The sequence below is a fragment of the Physeter macrocephalus genome, chromosome 11 (genome assembly GCF_002837175.3).
Source record: "Physeter macrocephalus isolate SW-GA chromosome 11, ASM283717v5, whole genome shotgun sequence".
Taxonomy (NCBI): Eukaryota; Metazoa; Chordata; class Mammalia; order Artiodactyla; family Physeteridae; genus Physeter; species Physeter macrocephalus.
The window spans coordinates 12,639,669-12,658,203 of NC_041224.1; the positions used below are offsets into that span (position 1 = coordinate 12,639,669).

The 18,535-nt window shown below is 45.4% G+C and overlaps 1 long non-coding RNA gene across 2 annotated transcripts in view; it reads left to right on the top strand.

Moving 5' to 3' along the window:
• The window catches only part of LOC129392508 (uncharacterized), a 143,388-nt gene that overhangs the window by 65,731 nt on the left and 59,122 nt on the right, over window positions 1-18,535 (top strand). The window contains exon 1 of one of the 2 annotated variants that reach the window (XR_008618496.1): window positions 8,909-9,074. The exons of the other annotated variant lie outside the window; for it this stretch is intronic. This is a non-coding gene — a long non-coding RNA (uncharacterized lncRNA). Of the gene's footprint in view, window positions 1-8,908; window positions 9,075-18,535 lie in introns of those variants that run through there. 2 annotated transcript variants of the gene reach the window in all.

Sequence of the window (18,535 nt, forward strand, 5' to 3'; positions counted from 1 at the left end):
GACGCGCAGGCTCAGCGGCCACGGCTCACGGGCCCAGCTGCTCCGCGGCATGTGGGATCCTCCCAGATCGGGGCGCGAACCCGGTTCCCCTGCATTGGCAGGCGGACGCGCAACCACTGCGCCACCAGGGAAGCCCATGGCTATTGTTTTTTAAAGTTAACGGTAACTGCAACTTTTCTTTAAGAGGCCAAGGCTGTGCAATTTCAGCTTGATTGGACAGAACCCGTGTTTATGGTGAGTGTGCTTTGCCTGAGCTCTGTAATGGGGAATTCCATATGTAGAAAAGTCCGCCTTCCCACGAAGGATAAGATGATAAAATGTTCCCCAGGAAATGAGGCTGATGAAAATGTTCAGTTTTGCTAAAAATAGAATCACCATATGAGCCAGCAGTCCCACTCCTGGGAATATACCTGGACAAAACTATATAATTCAAAAAGATACACGCCACCCCTATGTTCATAGCAGCACTGTTCACAATAGCCAAGACATGGAAACAACCTAAATGTCCATCAATAGATGAATGGATAAAGAAGATGTGATACATATATACAGTGCAATACTCCTCAGCCATAAAAAAGAACAAATAATGCCATTTGCAGCAACATGGATGCAACTAGAGATTATCATACTAAGTGAAGTAAGTCAGAAAAAGACAAATATCATATAATATCACTTATATGTGGAATCTAAAATATGGCACAGATGAGCTTATCTATGAAACAGAAACAGAACTACAAACATAGAGAACAGACTTGTGGTTGCCCAGGGGGAGGGGGGAGGGAGAGGGAGGGATGGACTGGGAGTTTGGGGTTGGTAGATGCAAACTATTACATTTGTAATGGATAAACAACAAGGTCCTACTGTATAGCACAGAGAACTATATTCAGTATCCCGTGATAACCCGTAATAGAAAAGCATAGTAACAAAGAATATATATATGTGTATAACTGAGTTACTGCTGTACAGCAGAAATTAACACAACATTGTAAATCAACTATGCTTCAATTAAAAAAAAAGAAAATGTTTAGTTGTGTTCAGAATGAACAAACTCAGCACGTGTTTAGTAGTTCCTTTTATTGAGATGAAAGGGAAAATGAAGCAGCCGAAGGCTTCCAGGTAAACCTGCCTGGCAGCCTCGGACCACTGACCAAGGGTGGCTGCTGAGTATCCGGGCTCCCATTGGGCTGCCTGCCTGCGTGCTTCGACCTTGACGGCAGGTTCTGGAAGACAACCTGGCAGCCCTCACAGTCCATTAAGACAGCAGATGCAGACACACTCGGAAGCCAACTGCTGAAATCAGGTTAATGTCAGCCGCGTTCTGTGGCTGCCCCGCTCACAGCCAATGCCAGCTCAACCCAGACCTCTCAAGGTTAGGTCATAGTAAAGCTCCTGCTAATGGACATTTCTCACTAGGCTCTGTGCTAAATAAATGCACAACTGGGCGGCTGTACGGCTTCTGTTTGGAATAGACATTGCCAGCCTGTCATTAGGAGATGGGAGTATGGTCGAGCATAGAAAATAGGAGACAAATGCACAGAAGCAGAGTCTTGTGAATACGAAAACATCTGAGACTGGATCTGTGTTCGTTTCCTAGAAGATGAAATTGTTTCAGTGGACTTAACTGGGTTATGTGCTTGAAATTTTTATGAAACAATAAGGTTTATTTGTATCTTGCCATTGCGACAGTGGTGTGGGTCCAAGGGGAGAAACAGGAAGACAGAGTTGAGTAGTTCGAGGGTCATTTGTCTGTATCTTTTTCCTCTGCACTCTCTTTTGCTTACTTGTTTACTCAAGTTTGTACTTCACTGAGAAAATCTGCTGTTAGGTGTTTCTCTTGTGATTCAGAGTCAAAATGATTTGAACTGAAATTTTGGGAAGAGGAAAGAATTTGAAGGCTGCCATCTTTATGTTAACAGTACCATTGCCCCTTAGGGAAAATGCCTTCCTATTAGTCTGAAAGGGAAAATGATGTGCTTTTTCTCTCTCGCCACTGCCTTTCTGGTGATATGTCCCTCTGATGGGCTGACCCTCTGTTCACCCTCTGCTCTTTTCCTTGGTCGTGCCCCTACTTCTCTCCTTTCTTTGCCCCAGTACTCAGTTCAGTGTAGCTCCACGGTGGCCGTGTGCGCCTGCTCTAGACTGGGCACATAGCTAAGCAGTGGGCTAAATGAGATAAATAAGTCTGATCCTTGCCCATAAAGGGTCCATAGTTCTAGTGGTATGGGACTTGCCTGCCCCTGGCAGGAAAAGGCACAGCAAAATGAGTGGGGGGAATCCCAAGCAAATGCTCTCTTCTCTGCAGTTCTTACCTAGAACGTGCCCTAGGTTCATCTGGGTGCACGGCTGGGAAGGAAGGTGAATAGAAGCTGGCTTAACTGGGCATTTCCGGAGGGATGGTTTAAGTAGCAGTGCTGCCCATAGTTAAGTGCACGGGCATTGGAATGAGACAGGACTGGCTTGGAATTCTGGCTTTGCCATGAACCACTGTGTGACCTTGAAAAGTGTACTAACCTCTCTGAACATCAACTTCTGTATATGCCAGAATGGGATAATAATGAGTTCATAGGGCTGTTGAACGACATAGGAAGTGCAAAGTGGGTAGCACATAGTAGGGGCTTAATAAACGGTAACTGCTGTTATTTCCTAGTTGTTTATGTTTGTGGATGAGTTCGGTGACGTCTCTGTGAAGGGTAGGACTGCAGTATTGGGAGGATAGGCTAGCCAGAGCAGGCGAGACGTGAGCTGTGAGTGCCTGGAATCAAGGTGGGTCTGAGGAGGTGGGGGCAATGCCGACCTCTTAGCTTTGGCAGCAGTTGGGTTTCCTCCTGTGGAAAGGAAATGGCCCCTTTAGCCAGCCGGATAACCAAGCTTCTACTATCAGAGAGCCTTTTAAACGGAGCTTTGCAAATGTGTGCCATGCAGCCTACGGTAATAAGATTCATGCTTCTTCGGTGGTAATCTTCCACCAGACAGCATTTTAAATCTTTTCCTATTTGGTGCACAGAACTGAGGTTCAGGACATATGTATTTCCAAGTGTCATTTTTAATTTAATGCATGATTGAACATATTACCACTGGCACAGCTAAATAGTTAAACTAGAATCCATCAATTTGTCCTGAACTGTTGACACGCAGGGTAATGCTATGGTTAAATTAAATTTAAATATAAGAATGAGAGGCAGCTTGGCTTCCTGGCAGCCCTGGGGCCTGCTTTGTCAGTGAGGCCTGGCTGCAGGAGGAGAAGGACATTTTAAAATACGAGGTGCATTGCTCCCCTCCCCTCCGTATGGCTTGGGGAATGTGCTGATTCTCTTGCGTTTCTGGTTATTTTCCCTGACTGAGTGACAGAGCAGACCAGGTGTCCAGATTCTGGCAGGAAGGCACTGTGCAAATGTAAAAGCAAATCACTGTTAATAGGAAAAACCTGGTTTGCAAATCATAACATTTCAGAACGAGAACAGATTCGGAAGACCCCAGAATGTCAGAGCTGGGGAGACCGGCCAGAACTTCATCTAGCGCAGAGGGGCTGGGAAACCTCCCAGGGACATCTGAGTTGAGAGCCGATCCCCCCGACTCCAAGCAAATGCTCTCTTCTCTGCATTTTACTACTCTTTACGCGGAGACGTGGCCCAGTGTGCCCCGCCGCCCCTTTCTGTGAGAACCTGGGCAAGTGCGTGAACCGCTTGGAGCCCCGTTTGCTTGTCTGTAAAATGGGGATAAAATCACTAGCTGTCTCATAGAGACATAGATATTGGAGTATAGTTGATTTACAGTTACTTTTATTATTGACTCGACATCTTCTCTGAACTGTTTCTCTAGCAGTGGGGAGGCTCAGGCCCCCGAGTGTGTCCTCTGTAGCCCGGTCCTCTCGTGTCCCCCTGTGGAAGGATCTGAGATGCCCTGTGCATCAGTCTCCTGGGGCTGCTGTAAGGAGCTACTGAAAAGTTGGTGGGTTAAAACCGTAGACATTATTCTCTCATAGTTGCGGAGGCCGGAAGTCCAAAGTCATGGGGTCGGCGGGGCCGCGCTCCCTCTGAAGGCTCGAGGGGAGGACCCTTCCTTGCCATTTCCAGCTTCAGGAGGTTCCCAGAAATGCTTAGCTCATATGCCTGCATCACTCCAATCTCTGCCTCTGTCTTCACGTGGCCGCCTTCTCTTCTCCACGTGTCTGTCATCTTATAAGGACATTCATCCTTGGATTTAGGACTTAACCTGAGTAAGCCAGGATCTCATTTCATCCCTGATCTCATTGTGAGATCCTTACCTTATCTGCAAATAGGGCCATGTTCACATTCACAGTTCCAGAACATGGCCATACATTTTTGGGGGCCACCACTCAACTCACCTCATCTAGCTATTGTTGGGGTGAGACCTGGGTATTGGAAATGGAACAAACCTAGAAGGAATTAAACCCATAGACTTGGCTTTGGTTGAACGTTGTACTAACCCACCATGGTCTCTGGTACTTAGAGAGGTGGAAATGGTAGAAAGAGAGAAATGTGACTGGAAAGGCATCATTCAACTGATCAAAATGAAACATGAATTTTGACTGTAAATAAGGTGGGCCCTCATTCATTCATTCAGTCAATTATTCATTCATTCATTCAACAAATATGAATTGAGCACCTACTCTGTCTCTGGCACTACTGTGTGCTACGTACCAGAGAAAGGACGAAGGAAAAGACTCTGTTTCTATCCTTATAGAGCCAATAGGGTGGGGAGGAACAGACAGGGAAATTTTTTTAAATTATACAACAATATAGTGAGTCCAAAGCTTGAGCTATTCTCAAAGTATTTTGAGTGCAGAGAGGAAGGCTGCAGCCCCGTGTGGGGTGTGGTACAGGAAAGAGAGGGGCTGAGGGTGTGTCAATTCAGATTTCCTGAGGCGAGGTGACAGTCACTCAAATCTGAGTGAAGGAGTCAAGTTGGACACAAAATATGTCCATGGTGGAGAGGGTAGGAAGAGGGCAAAGGCTTAGCAGGCACAGGGAACTGACTGCATGAGCAAAGGCACTGGGGCGTGTCAACCAGTGTAAAGACCTGAAGCTAATACAGGCTTCTTATGTCACAGAGAAGGAGGCGGGAGTGCTTGATGAGTCTATAGCTATAGGCAGGTGATGGAGAGCCTCGCTGTGCTAAGTATAGAGCACAGCTCTTGTCCTGCAGGGTATCCTTGAGAGGTCTCCAGAATTATAAGCATTGTAGAGTCAGATTTGCTCTGTGGAGGATGCTCGCGGCTATGTAGAAGAGATTGGAGGGAGAGGGCAGGAATGGGGACAGGAGACCAGTTAAGGAAGGTTTTGCAGAAACTCAGTCAAGACATGATAAAATCCTGAATTTAGTTACTGAATGCTGTGAGAGTTCAGGAGAGAGAAAAATTGCCCTCCAGAACTCCAGATTGGATGACTGGGAGAACAGCGATGGTACCAAATGGGTGGAGGACACAGGGAAGCAGATTTTGAAGAGGAGAGCCTGATTTCTGCCGTGGGTGTCCACATGTAGGACATCCAGGTAGAGGAACCGCGTGGAGACACCGCTTTGCGGCCTGGGGAGAGGGCTAAGCTGGTGATAGGGATCTCAGAGTTATCTGCATCCGTATTAGTTTCCTAGAGCTGCTTAACAAAGAACCACAAACCACCAAGAAGTCACAAACCACAGTGACTTAAAACCACTGAAATTTATTCTCTCACAGTTCTGGAGGCAGAAGCCCCAAATCAAGGAATCAGCTGGGTTGGTTCCTACTGGAAGTTCTAGGGAGAATCTGGTCCCTGCTTCTGTGCTGGCTGCTGGTGGTTGCTGGCAGTTCTTGGCGTCCCTCGGCTTGTAGACTTGTCCCTCCAACCTCTGCCTCCATCTTTACACGGACTTCTCCCTTCTGCCTGTCTCTGTGCTTCGTCTTCTTCTTTTATAAGGACACCAGTCATATTGGATTTAGGGGCCACCCTACTCGCCATGACCTTATCTTTACTAATTAAATCTGCAGAGATGCTATTTTCAAATAAGCTCACATTCTGGGGTTCCAGGAAGGATGTGGATTTGGGGGCACACTGTTCCACCCAGTGCGGCATCTATGTGGTATTTAAAATAAGGGAGTAGATGAGGTCATTCAAAGACAGAGGTAGAAAGCTGAGGACAAAACATGTACTTCTGAGGGCAGTGTGGACAGGGGAGCCCGAGGATGAGAGGAAGAGAGCTGGAGGACAGAACTGGGAGAGGATGCATGACAGGGGCCAAAAGGAGAGTATCAAGAGGAGGATGGGAGTAGATGCTTATTAGGAGACAGGGCTGTCATCTGGAATTGACACTGAGGGGAAAGGAAACTGGCCAAGAGTAAAAGACCCATGGCCAAAGCTGAGGACCCTTTCCAGGTGTAGACCAGACTGCAGACAACGCTGTTCAACCTTCCTTATCGTTAGCTTTCCCCATTTGAGTTCAGGAGCCGAGAACGGTGATGCAAGGATGAGGGTCTGGCGGGTAAATGGGTAAGAGGGACTGGGTATAAAAGAATCAAGTCAAAGAGAGGAGAGGAGCTCAGGTCATCAGCCATGGAGCTGGGGGGAAGAAGACCAAGAGGCTCTGATTGATGGGGAGAGAAAGGTAGCGATTGATTAGAAGATGAGGTTCAGCAAATAGTGCCTGAATGTGGGCTGTTGAATAGTGATTAACAAGGACTTGCATTTTCTCATTTCAAACGAGATAGCCTCACATCTCATGAATTCTCCATCAGCTTCACTTTGGTGAAAGGGAGGCACATAGGCTGGGTGAAGGTGTTAGGGGTGAAGAGACGTAGCTACATGGAAATTTAGCGGGATAAGGAAACTGTGTGAATCCCCAAGGATTACTGATGGCTGGGAAAACCTTTTCCTGGAACGGAACTGACTTATCCAAGTCACACAGATGATCGGTGGCAGAGCAGGGGCTCTGTTAATATCAATCATCCTGACTCACGTGGACCATCCGTTGCCAAACTTGATGACTGTTGCTTCTCAGTACACCTGCCACCCATCCCTCCTTTTCCACCACTTCCACCTTAGTTCACAGCCTCATCGTCTGTGCTAGACTTCACTGGGAAAGGGCTGGGTGTTGTTCACACTTCCAATCCCCTCTCTCCCCTGATTGTGTTTCATGAATGATGGAGTTTCCAGAGAAGAATAATGAGACTTTCAACGGGTTAGAATGTTTCTATAGGTATTATACCTTTCCCCTGTTTTCAGTGTGTGCTTCATTACTGATTTTCTTTCACTTGTTTGCCGGGTGCCGCCAGGAACTATAAACAGAGCAGCTTCTAATTACATACCTTACAGAGAGAAAGGAAGTGTCACAGAGAAAGGAACCTAGAAACCACTCTAATTACACTCTTGTGGACCAAATCCCCTACTTCTTCTCTCCAGCTGTACTTGTCCTACACATTTCAGCCCCAACTCCTGTCCTGTATCCTTTGTGAATTCTTCCCTCACTATTTCAGGCTCCCATCAGCTTTTTTTTCTCTCTTCTGACTTCTTTTGGCTTTTGTTAACTGTACCGTTCATGAGGCATATTTTATAGAATCCTTTGCATTAGTTATTTTTTTGTATTTCTTTTCCTCCCGGCTAGATTGAAGAATTCTTGCAGGAGCCAACTTAGCGTGGCGGTCATCTTCAAGAAAGAGTAAGAAAACCTGAGTACAGACCTAGTTTCATAAGTTACTGACTCTGTGATTTTGTTGTTTACTCAGTGGTTGTGAGATGTACCCTGGTCTCTCCCGCCTTCATCACCAGCCTCCTGAGATCAGGTGAGGTAGCCCACGAGAACGTGCTGCTCCCATAACGTGCCTGCACATGCTAGGGGCTCAATGCATAACTGATGCTTTATTCAGAAATCCCCCTTGAATCATCACAAAATAAGTGACATCCAGGGGTGAGGGGCCGCTTCTGTTTCCTACGTGGCTCAGAACACAGTGGCTGCTCAAGTGCAGTGTGGCCAGAATACACCCACAAAGATGGTCTGCTTAAAAATGTTAAAAGGAAATTGACTCAGTGTGTTTCATTACTGATTTTTTTTTGCCTGTTTTTTGTCTGCTGTCAGGTGCTACAAACAGAGCAACCTCTATTTACATACCTGATCTAGAGAAAGGAAGTTTCAGTTACGTGTTTTTTGTTGTGGTGGTTATACATTCTTTTTTAAAAATATTCTTTTCTATTACGGTTTATCCCAGGAGACTGGATATAGTTTCCTGTGCTCTACAGTAGGACCTTGTTGTTTATCCATTCTAAATGTCATAGTTTGTATTTACCAACCCCAAATTCCCAGTCAGTTATGTGTTTTTATAAAAATGAACCAGGAGTTTAATAGGGTCCCTGTAGGATGTTTCAAATCCAAGTTCCTTCTGGACTATCCTGCAGGAAGGTCCAGTATTTGGGTTGTGTAGGAAATGGTGCTTAATTCCCTAGTTTCTGCATTGTTTGGATTGGCAGCTTTTTCATTACTTTTGAAGCCCAAACTTAATGGGTAGGGGAGAAAGAAAGGTGAGGTCCATCTACATCAGTGACATCAGACACAGCTGGCTGGCCAGCCCTGCCAGGTCCACTCAGCCTGCTGCCTGCACGTTCAGAGCAAGGGAGGTAGCCGGCCAGCCGCTGGCGAGACTTGATCAGCTGTGCGGCTGCGGGCCCTGGCACGTCGCTGCTTGAGCTTGGTGGCGGCCTGCCGGCTGCTGAATCGCTTGTGACTGGGCTGGAATGCCCAGCCGATGGGGCACATTTAAGCCCTGCTGCTTGTGGTCAGGAGCAGCCATTTTCATCGCTGTCCTGTTGAAGGAGAATGAGGTGCTCAGGTGACTTCTTAATTCCTTCGGCCCCTGGCCTTTAAAATGACGATCAGATGTTACGAGCTCTTGGACACTTTTCTTTTTATAGTCACAGTTTCCCCAGGCCTGTGTCATTGATGCCAGCAGTTCTGGGACAGATCGTGCTGTGATTAGAATCCAAGATACTTTTGCAGCTGATCTTCATTCCCTGTTCTTCTTCGATGATGCCAGAACTTGGAGTGTTCTGCATCTTAAAGGGAGTTTCGAAGCTGAGATAAATACTAAAATTGTGAGTTGGGGTGCTGGGGGAAAGGGGTGCTGGACAAGTCAACAAGAAGGTAGAAGAGTATGGGGGTCTCCTGAAATGTCATGTCAGGGTCACCAGGATATCCATTCATGGCCACCAAGTCAATGAGTCCTGAAATTTGAGACCATCAGAGAATCATTCTTTTTTATTTGTGGTACGCGGGCCTCTCACTGCCGTGGCCTCTCCCGTTGTGGAGCACAGGCTCCAGACGTGCAGGCCCAGCGGCCATGGCTCACGGCCCCAGCCGCTCCGCGGCATGCGGGATCCTCCCGGACCGGGGCACGAACCCGTGTTCCCTGCATCGGCAGGCGGACTCTCAACCACTGCACCACCAGGGAAGCCCAGAAAATCATTCTTTTGACTTAAACCTGTCCTTTTATTGAAGAGCAAGTTCTTCTGGGAGGGGTGGCCAATTCATGTTTTCAGACCTGTCTACTTAAATGTGCATGTGTTTATCGGATCATTTGCTGAGATTAGATTTTTTTGGAAGGGTGCAGGAGGGAGAAGGAGGACAATGGAAATCTGAGTGGGGTGAGGAATCAGGAGAGGGGCCATGGGTAAGACAGGGTAGAGAGAGTGAGGCTGCCTTCCTGTATTCTCCTAGGCTTGGCACCATTAAGGAAGAGAGTGATGGAGTATCAGGATGTCTTGGATGACAGTGACAGTGAGAAAGAAGGCATGGTTAGAATTCTGCCCTCCTAGAGAGAGACAGGGGGCAAATCCAGCCTATAGCTTAAAATACAGCAGCGTGTTAATTAGGGTCCAGGGGCTTTGTCTTATGTAATTTTTTTCTGGGTGTAAAACACAGCCTGATACTTTTTAGTAGATTCTCCCTCTCTCTACTCCCCCTGACCCCCGCCCAACACAGCATTTCATAGACCACTGCTGGAAGCTTAGTCCCCTTCCTTGGCTCTCCTGATGTCATATTGGAAGTAGGACAAGGGCTTTCCCACAAGGTCATGCTACAAGGGCTGATTAGTGGAAAATACATTACATTTATATTTAAAATAACAGGTGTGGACTGTTCTATAGCCCTTGGGTTGTAAATATTGTCATGTCTCTTTTATTTCCCCCAATTAAATTAAAACTAGCCTGTGAGATTAAAATATGGTAAACCTAAAATTACATTTTTGCAGTCTTGGTTAAAACTGAAAGAAATAAGGTTATGGTGGTTTTGATGGGGTCAAGCCTTGAAATAGAATAAACTTTGCTGATAAAACTAGTTCAAGAATTCCAAATGCAGGGCTGAACAATTCTGTAACTCAGCAAGATAAGAAAGATTAAGTTAGGCAGACTTGTACTTGGTGGTTCATAAAATACAATGGACCAGTGACCCTCAGCCCAAGGAAGGAACCTCACCTTTTAAACTTCTACGTGCTCTGACTCTTGTAGATACAAAGGTGATTCTTCCTAACTTTTGATTAATGAAGGCCATAGAATCCTTTGGATGAGATCTGACCTCTCCTTTAGAGATTATTCTTGGATAATTATCACCCAAGATTGGAACCTATAATCATTGGTCTGTGTTAACTTCAGTGTTTGTTTAAAAGTAGTTATTAAAGAAAACTGTATATTCCCTTAAACTTATAAACCATGTTACAGGAAACTGAATTTACTCCCTAATAACTAAATTTCTGTCTATGATTTTACTGGCCATAATAATATAAATTAGGTAAGTTTCTCTGTTCAGAAAAATATTTCAGAATCCAGAACTTCTTCCTTTAGAGTCAGCATTACAAGTAAAACAAGATTTTGTTTATGTCCAAAACCATAAATTCTCATTATTTCCTAGCTCACCCCCCTCCCCAAGATAGGGAGAAGTCTAGTCTTTCTTGGGGTCTATCCTCCAAGAAATAGGACAATAGAACCCCGGAGAGTTATAAGGGCTAAAGTGAGGCCTTTCAAACCCTGTTCTTAAGCCTGCATGAGAGTCCTATACTTCCAGGATGCACTCAGCCATCAGAGCCCTAGACACCGGGACCCGGTTCTATGTCTGCCATTGAGCAGACGTGGGGGACTGAGAAAGTTCAAGTACTCCCTCTTAAATCGGACACCAGAGCCTCACTGAACTCGGTGAGATTAATGTGTGTGGATGGGTCAGTTGTCCATCTGCATCCAACTAGGACTCTGATTTTACCTAAATTCAGGTAGAGAGTCAAGGTTATGTAATGAATAGAGGGCACTGACTACAATCACCTAACACGTTCAGGGTAACCAAGTTCCAGACTTGTAGCATCAAAATAGCCTGGTAAATAGTGTGTATGTGTGTTGGGGTGAAGGGAGTGAAGGTTCCTTCCAGGATGCGTGTGTCCTTAGAACTCAATGCCCTTTACACACTGCACTGCACATTCTGAATTCTTGAATAATACCCATTAGGCTTCTTAAACCCACAAGTGATCGTTGCTAGAAGTGATACCTTAATTCTCCCAAGGCATCCAGTTCAGCAAACCAATTATATCAAGACATTTTTTGCTTATTTTGAGCTGCTGAACTATACCAAACTGGAGAAGTATGCATTTGACAACCACTGAAGTTGAATTTTTTGGCTCACTCATTACCTTCAACTGAGGCTTCTCATTGGACTTTTTCAAGGTCCTTGTCCCCATCCAGTCCAACCAAGTTCTGCTTACCGTTTTGGGACCTCATGGTATATGACCAGGGGTGTGTATCATATCTCTTTACACGAAGCGCTCCCCTATTTGAAAGAATCTCATAACCTCTGCTCTGTCATGAAATGCTGTTGATTAACTGATTCTATTCATTTATTCATCCAGTTATTTTATTTAATAAATAATACCCGCACTATTCTTGACCATTAGTCGAGAGTTAGGCAACATATACTTTTTCAGCTCTAGGGATAAAACAGCGAGAAAAATAGGCATGTTTTCAAGTATCACAGAGCTCACAGTCTAGCAGGAAAGACAGACATTAAGCATATAATGAGGACTCATTAAACGTATGATTATAGGTAGGTGAAGTGCTGTAAAGGAGAACTGGGTGCTACGGGATCATTTAACAGGGCGACCTAAAGGTCGGGGAAGTCAGGGAAGGTTTCGTTGAGGAAGCTGAAGCTGGAATAGGATGGAAGCAGTTATATATCAGTGTGTAGCACGGACGCTGTTTTTACTGGATTTTAAGATGTGCCTGGTACCCTGAGTCCCTGTTACTGTGTTCTAGTGGCCGAGTTGGCCGTAAAGCTGTTTCACTTGTCTCTGCGTTTCTGGAGGCAGTGATTCAATGGGCCATGCATGAAACTATGAGGCCTGTGCCCAGGTCAGGGGCTAGAAGGAACCCTAAGGGTTTCCTTCAACGTTGAGTCATGGCCGTTACGAGTATCCCTGAGTATTCAGAGTTTCAGGATAGTCAATGAATTAATTAAGAGCCTTCTTTTCTACCCTAGTACTAATGATTAGGGTAATTCGGGTTTCTACTCCACTGTCAGTCCAAAGGGGAAAATCAAGTAAGTATTTGTCTCATTAACAATGGTTTCTAGTCAATGGCTCTCTCTTCCCAGCCCAGCCAAGGATTCTTGGGGTCTCCTCCGTCTACTTCTGAGTGGCTCTGAGAATCCTATCCTGGCTGTCCCAGAATGATCCCTTCGTTTTGCTCACTATGTGGTTTCTTAACTGTGCCAATACCTTTGCTAGAGTGCCAGGTGGGGCCTCTGACTAGTTGGACATTAACGTGCATCTAGGCTCTCTTGTTCTGTTGAAACAAGGTGGCCGTGTGCTTTGGGTTACTGAGAGCATCCAAACTTGTCATCTGCTTTTCCTTGAGTCAAGGTTAGGGTTCAGGTTTGCCACCATCAACACACTGCTTCTCCAGAATTTGTACAAGGCCCCTGAAAGAAAAAGAGAGAATTAAGAAGCGATATAAATGATCACACCCAGCGCGGCCCTCCTGTGGCCCTCTTTCCCACTCCTGCTGCCCCTAACACACTTTTTCGTGTAACTTTTTATTTTATATCGGCGTAGAGTTGATTAACAATGTTGCGTTAGTTTCAGGTGTACAGCAAAGGGATTCAGTTATACATAGGCATGTATCTATTCTTTTTCAAATCCTTTTCCCATTCAGGTTGTTACATAATAACTGAGCAGAGTTCCCTGTGCTAGACAGTAGGTCCTTGTTGTTTATCTCTTTTAAATATAGCAGTGTGTACATATCAATCCCAAACTCCCTAACTATCCCCTCCTCCCCAACCCTCCCCCCTGGTAATCATAAGTTCATCTCTCAGTCTGCCCTAACATACTCCTTGGGTGGCAGTGTGGACCCTTTAGCTTTGAGAAAGAGGTTTTGACCCAAATGAAAGGACCTCACGTCTCTGAACTCAGTGCAGATAATTTGAGGGAGGGGGAGTCCGATCTATGACACACAAGTTTAAAATTTCCAAAGCTGTGTGTGGGAGCGGCTGTTATAAATCCTGTTATCTGTTGATGGGATCTGAGCCTGTAACACCCACATGCTGCTTTGAAATTTTCCTCCATCTGTTCATTTCTGCAAAGCTTATTTATTTATTTAGGACAAGAGAAGTGGCCTAGTAATGTCCCCAGCTGAACAATTGGGATGGTAGCTGTGAGGAGAAAAGAGATAAACTGTTTGCCCGGGGTTTCCTGATATGTGTCTTCTTAGGCCCCCTCCTCTGGTGTCTTCGGGTGAGAAGGTTCTGGACTAGATTCACAGTTGATTAATGGTAGGAGTCACCATGGGCGACTGGTCTGTCCTCAGCATGGGACTCCTACAGATTAACAGTGGGGTGTCAACAGGGGCCACTGGAAAGCGAGGGAAGTGCCCTTCAGATCACAGTACTGCGTAGACTGAAAAGTGGTGGGTAAGGGCTCTCCACTCGGCTGTGGAGAGTAAGATCAAATAAATACTTAGAGACTCAGCTGTGACTTGACCCAACTTAGACCTACTTCAGGGAGGAATTTCATCCTTAATTCGCCCTTGGGAAATTTCCCCATAAATTTTTTTTTTTTAATTCAGCTTCTGGAGTTTTCCTCTTATCTCCTGTTTTGGTTATGAGTCAAGTACATCCCGGGGCTTCCTTTCCCAGAATCACTTCCCTCTCCTTTGATGCCAGGTGGGGTTTTGGTCCGGATTCCCATTCAGGCTTTTTGTCCCATGTCTGCTGTGGACAAAATGAGGCCAAAGCTCTCAGAGCCCTGACCCTTTTCTCTCTCCTCTCCGCCACTCTTGGCCACAATCCTTCTACAGACCCAGCTTTCTTTCCAGAAAAAGTTGGAGCACTAAGTCTTGTGGTTATTTCACAATCATAAAGCACTTCTTGGATGTTTATTTCCTTTAGCAGATATTTACTGAGTGTCCAGTATGAACCAAGCACCTGGGGATACAGAACTGAAAATATAGCCAGGGTTTTCGTTCCCAAGGAGCTTACAGCTGAGTGGAAGAGGCCTATGTTAAACAAGAAAGTATACCTACGCTCTATGATTTCCATGTGGAAAGTGTCGTGAAGACGCGTGAAGGGAAAGTTAACAGAACTAGGGGCCGGATGAGATGAGGGCTTCCCAGAGGAAGCGACTTTTCTGGCTCCAAAGTTGTTACTTCTCCATTTGCGTTATGTTTAGATTCCACTTCTGTTCAGGGCCTGATTGAGATAAAACAACTCTTGTCGCTATTAAAAATGAATTTGCTTGGGTATTTTTCTCCATCCCTGTTCCGTTTGGTGCTCGATTACTGAGACCATGAAACTACAAAACATCCAACGATAGATTATTTTTTAACATCATGTTTACAGAGTCTGAGCAACTCATTTGGAAAGTGCTAGATCTGTAGCCCTGCACATAGTCTTTTCTATGATGGGAATGAAGCCCCTGGGAAGGGAGTGGAAGAGGCAGAAAGGTAGGAAAGACTTGGCTGACAGTTAAGACTCCAGGCAGCCAGCAGAGGTACCTTTCTCCGCGTCCCTTTAGGTGATTCCAGCTGCCCTATGGGTGGAGGGGGAAGGGGCTGATGGATCGATAAAAGAGAATGTGTAACAGTTACCGGCTTGGGGATCTGCCACGAAAATCTCTGAGATCTGCTCCTTGGAAACCCCAGGCCTAGATGACCCCAGGCTGCTTGGAAACCCCAGGATCTATCCCTACATCCCCAAGCCAGTGTGACAGTTACTGGCTTGGGGCTCTGCCACGAAAATCTCTGAGATCTGCTCCTTGGAAAGCCCAGGCCTAGATGACTGTTTTCCCAAGACTCCATGAAAAGCCCTGGATAGGAGATGAGGTCCCCGTTTTGACCACTTGGGATGAGCCCAAGAAGCTGAAACTCCATCACCTTCCCAGGTGATGCCGATTTTGCTGATCCGACGAACCAACTCCACAGTCACTCTCCCGGTTTCTCTCCCTGGTCCCTCTCTGCTTCCCTCAAATGCCTCATTTCTCATATGGACACTGATTTTCACCCACACTTCTCATCACTGTTTCTCCTTTCTGTAATTCTACCAGCCCTGACACCAGCTCAGCGCACACTTTGGTCATTTTCAAAATGAGTGAAACAAAGAAAAGATATTCTTTTTGCTTTGCCGGTAACACAGATATTACATCTGTGGCTTAGGGGAGCACACAGGGCCACCCATGTCTAGAAAACATAGCCTTTCTTCTGTGTCTTTCACTGTCTCTGTTAAGAGCCTTATAGTTTTTTCACTGCTGCATCTGCTTTCTTTCTTACTAATAGTTTCAAGCTAAAGCGAACTGGTTACAAAACAAAATTGCATGTCTGCATGGGCACCCATTTATAATGAAGTTTCATTACAGATAATTCCGCTTTAGGGAACCATTTTTGGATTTATTGGACAGTGAATTTGGAGAACTCAGAAGAGGATTTAGAAGCAATGATTTGTGCTTTGTAGTTTGGTTACGTAGCTGGATTACAGTACTGATGATGTCACACAGGGCTCTGCGTTACTTTTTACATTATTGGTAACCACATTAAAAAAAGTAAAAAAGAAATGGATAAAATTAATTTTAATAGTATATTTAACTTTATCTGAAATATTATCATTTCTACATGTAATCAATATAGAAATTACTGATATTTACATTTTTTGGTACTAAGTCTTTGAAATCCAGTGTGCCTTTCGTATTGATAGCACATTTCAATCGGGACCAGTCCCATTTCAAGCACTCCGTTGCCATGTGTGGTTAGTGGTCTCTGAATCAGCGGAGGGAGAGCGTTGCTCTCCATTTCCTCTTGGGCTGCCTGGGTTTATATACAGTCAGCCCGCTGTATCCCAGGGTTCTGCCTCAGCAGATTCAACCAGCCGAGGATCAAATCTGTAGATGTGAAACCCGCAGGTATGGAGTGCAGACTGTACACACCATTTTACATGAGACTTGAGCATGCGTTGAGTTTGGTATCCATGGGGGTCCTGGAACCAATCCCCTGCAGATACCAGGGGAAGATTGTAATGCCATTTAAAAATTAAAAGTCTTTCACTATTGTTTAGCCCAAATCCCTATTTTATAGATAAGAGATTTGAGTCCACTTGAGGTAAAGTGACCTGCCGAGGGTTCGTGGCGAGCTGAGGACTCTGTGGGCTCTGAGCTCACATCCCCTTCCTCCCGGTCCTGGCTCTTTGCAGATCCTACTCCAGCCCCGGGGGGTGGTGACTCATGACACTTGTCTAGACAGGAACACGCCAAAGTTTGCAAATGGTGTATCCTGCTCTCTGCCTCCGGCTTGGGATAGGATCGGTGTCATATCTTTCTCTTGACAGAGTCACTTGCTCACTCAATTTACTTGACTGCGTGCTATGTTCTAGAGACTAAGAATGCAGACACACCCTGGAGAAACTCCTTCTGTGGGGGACAGAGGCTGTTACAGCATCAATTGCAGCAGGAGAAGACCCTGTGTTAAAGGGCTCGACATGACTGTGTGGAAGTTTCAGAAAGCTCTGAGACCATCAAGGAGAGGACGGATGAAGACGTGCTCTGTAAAATAACATGAGTGTGGAGGACAGTCTAACAGAATGGACAGATGCCACTGATACCTAGGCCGAAATTTAGACCTTTGCTCGTTCATGCAGGATGTGTTTATTAAGCTTGTATTAGGCACTGGGAAATATAGAGACAACCAAGACACATGGTTTGCAAATCAGAGAAGGTTACTATCTCATGGGAGAGACATACCAAAATCCATATGTTAAAATGAATAAATAAGTTACAAACTATGAAAAGGGGATAAGAAGAAACATGGTGACACAGGGAATGAGGGAATGAGGGAAAGCTTTTTGACACTGGTGGGAGGGAGAACACCCCTATCTGAGATTTGTGTTAGGGTGAGACTAGTGTTTTATAAGCGTAATTGGGGCATCCCAAAATATATAACGGCTCAAAGACAAGTTTTTTTCTCACTCACATGACATCCACAATGAATATTCCTGATCAGAAGGTGGTTCTTTTCCAGGCAGTGATTCAGGGAGCCTGGCCCCTTCCATGTAGTGGCTCCTCAGCATTCAGTATGTAAGTTTCACAGTCACCATGCTCTTCTGCATCACGGTTTTTTCAGCAGAGGGTAGCAAGCCTGTGAGCGATGCATGTTATTTTTGTTCACCGTCACTTGACATATCTGACTGCAAGGGAGGCTGGGAAGTAAGGTACCGCTGTGCTCCCGGGAGGAAGGGGAAACAGGTTGGTGACCATCTAGCTAGTTTCCGCCATAGATTCAAAGGATTTATCCCTGCAAAGAAAAGAGGGAAGAATATTCTTGACAGAGGAAAAGATACACACAAGTCTCTGAGGCAAGAAAGAGCTTGGCACGCTTGAGGAACTGAAATAAGAATAGGGTGGCTGAGGCATGGTGAGCGGGGCTGGAGCAGATTGAGAGAGTGGTGAAGAAATGGGTAGGGGTCTGATTAGGAGAGGGGTTCGGGGTTTTAGTTATTTTTGTTGTGGTCAAATCCACATAACGTCAAATTTACCATTGTAACCATTTGTGAGTATATAGTTCATGGCATTCAGTACATTCACATTGTTCTGCAACCATAACCACTCACCGTTTCCAGGACTTTTTCATCATCCCCAACTGATACTCTGTACCCAGTTCCCCCTCCCCCCAGCCTTTGGCAAACACTAGTTTACTTTCTGTCTCTATGACTTTGACTACGTCAGGAACCGTGTGTAAGGGCGGCCATACAGTATTTGTCCTTTTGTGTCTGACTTATTGTACTCAGCCTAATGTCTTCAGGGTTCATCCATGTTGTAGCACATCTCAGAATTTCATTCTTTTTGTTAAAGACTAAATAATATTCCATGGCACGCGTATAGCGTATTTTTAAAAAATAGATCTTTATGGGAGTATAATTGCTTTACAATGGTGTGTTAGTTTCTGCTGTATAACAAAGTGAATCAGCTGTACATATACATATATCCCCATATCCCCTCCCTCTTGCGTCTCCCTCCCACCCTCCCTATCCCACCCCTCTAGGTGGT